The sequence below is a fragment of the Ruditapes philippinarum genome, unplaced genomic scaffold (assembly GCF_026571515.1).
Source record: "Ruditapes philippinarum isolate M1 unplaced genomic scaffold, ASM2657151v2 ctg125_1_1_1_1, whole genome shotgun sequence".
NCBI classification, from domain to species: domain Eukaryota; kingdom Metazoa; phylum Mollusca; class Bivalvia; order Venerida; family Veneridae; genus Ruditapes; species Ruditapes philippinarum.
In genome coordinates this window covers 145,732-152,358 of record NW_026853776.1, presented here as the reverse complement: position 1 = coordinate 152,358, position 6,627 = coordinate 145,732, and positions in this window count along the sequence as shown.

Sequence of the window (6,627 nt, the reverse complement as noted above, 5' to 3'; positions counted from 1 at the left end):
TTTTATAGGCAGTCTTAAAAAATTAGAATGAAAAAGGTCCAGTCTGTTCAAGTGCATATTTTTTGGCATGTTTAACAAGGCATTTTGTATGTTGCTCCTGTCACTGTTATATGGGTTGGTGATATTTGTTGATTCTAATGATATATATGTTTTTAATCTAATGGGCTTTCCTAGCTGTGAATTTTGTGTTGAATATTTAAGGGATGTCAATATCAAAGTAGAGAAAATGAGGAATGAACAGTATAGGCCCTTGTCAGACTGCATGTTAGTGCATGCCGACCTGGCTCTATACCTGGCTCTATACTGATGTCAAAGGTTGATTACTTTCAGCTCCAGCAGGTAAAGTGTTAGTATTGAAGTTTTTGAAATTTTTCCATGCTGTATATTGTAGCCAAAACTTGTCCATGCTAAATGTATTGTAGCCAAAAGTTGTACTTTATTTATTCAGATAACTTGCATTCTTTATATATATATCTGAATTTAAGGGCATTATATATTGTTTATTTAAGAAAAATAGAGAATAAAGATTACTCGTGATGGAAAACATAATCTTTTATTGAAAATAATTACAGTTATCATTTTTTTTGCGAAGGTTAACATTAAAAAATAACTACATTTCAATAAATGAGAAGATTGCTTAGCTTGCTTTTGGTTATTTGTTTGATATATTACCATTATTTATCCAGCTTTGAATTTGTATTTGTGCTGTATTGACATGTAAATCAAAGTCTCTTTCAACATACAAAGATAGCTGATCGTTTATCTTTTTTGCTGAAAATAAGATACAGTGGTGTTAATCCGTGCATTCTGAGAAAATTTTATTTTCATTAAGTACATGTGACATTGTGAAACTGATTGCTATGATACTCTTTATGCTTTTATCATATGCTACAAATTTAAAGGAACCTATATTGCAAGCCATTTGCCCTTGAAAGATAATAAATTTTGCCACCTATATTCATGTAGAGCCGGGCCAGCCTTAGCATTTTGCAGTCTGAATATACTACATCCTTTTGGTTGATGATATCAATAAGTTCTTGAACTAGACAGGAAATTTGGATAAGTAAAAGTTGCCATTGTGCTATGCAGTGAGGAAAAATATATAGTGGCAGCTGTTACAGTGGCCTGTGTTTTGTCAAATTTTGCTATACTTTGAAAATAAAAGGTAGAAAAAGCATATTGTTGTAGAATTTCCTTATTTGTTTTCTTATGGCGAAACTGTAAAACGCAGTGCCATAGGCAATTAATTTTCACTGCAAAATGGAAGGCAAGCTGCTCCGGAATTTCATTATTTGACACTCTCCTGAGCGGTCTGAAAAATATTATGGTTTGTTTATTTTGTTGGATTTTAAGTTGGCCCAACACTGTACAAGACATTTAGTAACTTCAGTTGTTATTCTGTCCCAGACTTTCAGCACGACCGGGCACCAAATATAACCACCGACCTCCCGTTATGTAGCCAGATAACTTCCTCATGAATGAATGAATCCTAAGTCCATGATGAAATTTTTCATTTGAAAATTGTGTTATTTAGCGCAAATATATTCAAACTGCACCGATCTTAAAATTTTGAAGTAGACATGTTCATGCAATTCAATGAAAGACAACGGATGGTTCTTAAGTTCCAGATTGTGCATGCTATGCATGTTAAAGCAATGGGCGGAACAATATAGAACGGAATCTTGTGAAGAGGTTAGAGGTAAAGAAGCAAAGACAACTATTAAAAGATAAATTTATAAGGCTGTCACCATCCTAAGGGTGATAATATATAAAACAAGGCGTGAAATCAACACAGCCGTCAATGAATATGGTTCAAACAAACCTTTCAATTTTGCCTTTTTGGGGTTCTTTAAGGATTTCCATTTTCTAATTCTATTTTCAATGTCAAGAATCAACGATTGGGAATAGAGACTCCATCATTAATATTGCAAGTTAAAGCCATTTTGGAGTATTTTCCTTCTTGCAAATTGTCATTGAAGTTATAAATGATTTAGATATTTTTTATATAGCAGTACTTTATATCAAATGTCAGAATTTTTTAATCATAAGGGACAATATACAATTGCTCTATCTATTTATAGTGCTAGAAGGTTAATTAAATAAATGAGCCGCGTCATGACAAAAACAATAGTGCGTTTGCGACCAGCATGGATCTAGACGACCAGCCTGCGCATCCGCGAAGTCTGATCAGAATCCATGCTGTTCGCTTACAAACCCTAATACAAGTGGAGAAACAGCATGGATCCTGATCAGACTGCGCGGATGCCCAGGCTGATCTGGATCCATGCAGGTCGCAAACGCACTATGTTGGTTTTGTTGTGAATATTTTTGTGTCAAATTATTCCCTTTATGATCTAGAGTTTCCATTAAAAATCTTTTATTAATTTCATTTGTACATAGTTTAGACAGAGCAATTCCATTTCTTTTTTTTTAAATGAGGCATTCATATTTAGAATGTAAAAGCCATGGGATTAATTATTATCATGAAAGTATGGAACATTTGTGTTCGATTTGTAATAAAAGAAGAAAAAAAAAAACACCCCAGGTGATACATACACAAAAAATCAACCTTTAGGCTAATTTTGAAAATTTCCAATCCACCATTTCAGAATTTGCCAAATATGATCATATATTATTTGATGTATTCTGTTCTGTAAACTTAATTGAATTATATTTTGCTCTGTCCCATTGCCACTGATTTAGATCTTCTGATAATTTTCCCGGAATGTAGAATGTTTCAATCTAACGGGATTTTTGTTTTAAAGAATCAATTAATTCCACTATCTAGACATTAATTTATAATAATTGTTGATTTCTGTTATATTTGTTATATTTGCCACTGATTTTTTTCAACTGTGAGGCACTTTGTTCATACTGAGCAGTCTACCAAACTGTCCAAAGGTGTTTTTTGTTTTAACTGACTAATGTTTCTTCCTTGGTGCGGACTGTTCCTATCTAAAAAAACCCATTACCCTGTTACTTGTGTGTTGGTTTTGGTCCAGTCACGCGGTCTTTTATCCAACACGCCCTTTGTTCCGTCTTTTTAATTTTTTCCAACCGCGTGACTTTTGTTTTTATTCTGTGGATTTTGTTTTATTTGATGGTACATTGTATTTATAGCCTTTTCAACACTTCCAATTGTGTGTTCTTAGTTCAATACTGTGTGACCTTTCTCCAACTTGGGTTGTCATTTTTAACTCTTTCAAAGGCGTGCTTGTCCTTTTCTCAACTGTGTTGACTTTATTCTGACCATGTGATCTTTGTTCTTATTGTTTGATCATTTTAACTTTCCTAAATGTGTTTCCTTTTTTCCGACTATTTGGTCTCTGTTCAACACTCGTTTTTAAGAAGTCAAACGCGTGAAATGTGTTCAAAACAAACATTTACCTATTAATTACTTAATTGGTTATTACGTTAATTAAAGCGAAACTTCACTATTTATTAAAAATGGGCCAAAGACAGAAAAGGCCGGGTTGCATTTGTTTACCAAATATCATGATGCTGTGATGTTACGAAAAAAATTTGCCACTGATCAATGTCGAAAATTTAACTGAGTCGGAAAAAAGGATGTGGATAAGAAATAGACTTGAAATCGAATACCACGGTAGAGGACCATGTGTCAATGCTGTATGCCAAATATCAAGAGGCTGTGATAAGAAGTTGCTGAGAAAACTGTTACGAAAATTTCCTTCCATTGACCATTAATGTCGAAAATTCAACTAAGTCGGTAAACAGGAAGTGGATAAGCAACATACCTGAAATCAAATCCCACGGTATGGGACCACGTATCAATGCTGTATGGCAAATATCAAGAGGCTGTGATAAGTAGTTACTGAGAAATCTGTTACGAAAATTTCCTTCCATTGACCATTAATGTCGAAAATTTATCTAAGTCGGTAAACAGGAAGTGGATAAGCAACATACCTGAAATCAAATCCCACGGTATGGGACCACGTATCAATGCTGTATCGCAAATATCAAGAGGCTGTGATAAGTAGTTGCTGAGAAAACTGTTACGAGAAATTTCATACCATTTACCATTATTGTCGAAAATTTAACCAAGTCGGTAAACAGGAAGTGGATATAAGCAACAGATCTGAAATAGAATCCCAAGGTATGGGACCACGTTTCAATGCTGTATGTCAAATATCAAGAGGCCGTGATAAGTAGTTGCTGAGAAAACTGTTACGAACCGCCTGAACGCCCGCCGCCCGACATTCACCATAAAATAAACAGGCAAACAGTGCAACCAGGCCAATAATAATATGTTTGTCTGATTTCGCATGCACCTTGCCAATGACGCACATACAGGTGGTTTAAATGAATATTTTCAACATCCGCATGATTTTTTTTTCAGCATAGACAAATGAATCAAATACGTAAAATAGATTCTTTTGACGCTGACATGTGACGACTCGAAATCAATGAGACAACATTACATGAAAATTATAGACTCGATGTGATTTCGTCTGTTCATGAGAGATAATGCACCATCTAAAGTGATATTCATTTGATAACCTAAGATCGCCACAGATGATATTTGCTGGGTAACATTTTTTGTTTTGCTGCCGATTTATGAAGAAATCTCATTTGTCTTACAAAACGATTCTTGCTGTATTATAAATTCGTTATAAATATTTCTGACAGGTTATAAGACCGTTTATTATCCTAGTATATTTATAATCCTATAAAAAGCACCTGCCACGTTTAATAACACGATAACCTGCCTGAAAACAGGGCCAATATCTAAATCACTTTTTCGGCCCCGGGCCGAAAAGTAATATAGATATAAAGCCCGCATTTTGGAGTAATTTGATTGGCTAATAAAGCACGGCCAAAAATGATATAGATTTCTGCAAGAAAGTGGGAAATGGCAGCCATTTTGTTTTAACTCGGTTGTATAAATAAAGCAAAAAAATTCTCATGCAGTTTCTAAATATTCACAGTCTGACATTTTGTTGTACATGCACAATATAAGTTACAAAATGTAGGTTTTCCAAACAAACTGATAAAATGCAGTAATATTTACAGTTGTTCTTTGTTATAATTAAAATATGTTAGAATTGAAATAAGAAGAAATAACCGAAGATTAAATGTGAAATATTATAAGTACTTGTAGTTATTTAATAAAATTGTCAAAAAATAAGTGATTTGATATCGGCCTTGGGCCAATACGACTGCCCTCGGACAAATAACAGGGCCAATATCAAATCACTTATTTATTAACATATAATATCAACGGTTGTTTGCAATATAACCCGCGCCTACCGGCTCGGGTTATATTTCCAAACAACCGTTTATATAGAGCCATATAACCTGTCAAAAAACTTTATAACAAATATTATACAAACGCTTTAACAATTACATCCTGAAATAACTTTATATAACCTTTAATACAACAGTTGTTACATCAAGCTCATGTAACTTGAATAACATACTGTTATGTTGGTTAATGAGACTGCTTTAAACAGACATGGAAAAAACTCATAAAGCTGTTGCATTTACCCCTAATTAAATAATAATGTGTACGCATCAATTAGTCTATTTTCCACATATTACTAGTAATTACTCTCATCATATTTCTCATTTCATTGATTAAATACAAGGAAGCAATAACGCAAGATTTTCCTAATATTTTATATAGAATTGAGAAAACTAAAAAAAAAAGAACTAATTTATTGGTAAAAAATCCATTAAAACCAAGTATTTGAAAGAACGTATATTTACGTGAAGTTATATATAAGAAAAAAGGGTTCAGAACATACTGATTTAAGTCCATTGTTTTCAATACATTATATTTTACAAATTAAAAAGGTTTGTAGTGATGCTATGGGCGCACAAAATGTGTCTTAAAAGGTAAAATATCTCACAAGTCTACATAGTTGCAACAATTGTTTGTCCACAGTGCTCCCGGAAAATCTCAACTATTCGGGATTTTAGAACATGTTTATACTGTATACATGATGACTTATACGCACATTTTGTTTCAGCTCATAGAGCTGTTGCGCTTTTATTTGCCACTAACAAGCATTTCTTTATTGCTCATATCGTTTCAGATTTTATTTTGCAATGCAAAAAGATGCAGAATCTATCGTCAAGCATATAGAAATGTTATATTGTTGTTAACTTATTTGTAAATCAAACGTTATTCTTGTAAAAGGAAAAGTTCCATGCTTTCTAAATATACAGTACAATGTACTTAATTGTCGTAAAGTCTAACGCATACACAAGTTATTTACGATAACCTTAAACAATGGCATAGGTGTAGAGAGAAGCTGGCATCCAGTACAGTCCCAAATAAACCAACCCTTTTTTTTCGTCTCCTGACAGAATCTGTAGTAAAGTTAAGAGTTTATTTGTGCTCCTTAAAATTTTAATGTTTATCTTCAACTGGCTAACATATATACATAATATAAATGCGTCGCATTGTTAATGTTGTAGCTTCGTTAAATAAAAGTTGTTGCTTATATTACCTTATACTAATACAACCATATTTCTGTGAGACAGAAATTATAGATTTTCCCCTGAAACTTCAGTTTTCTTCAGCCGGTTAATTATAGAGTTGTAATACCACAAATCATACAACATTACCAATAATCTACTGAAGAAAATATTCTGAAATGAACG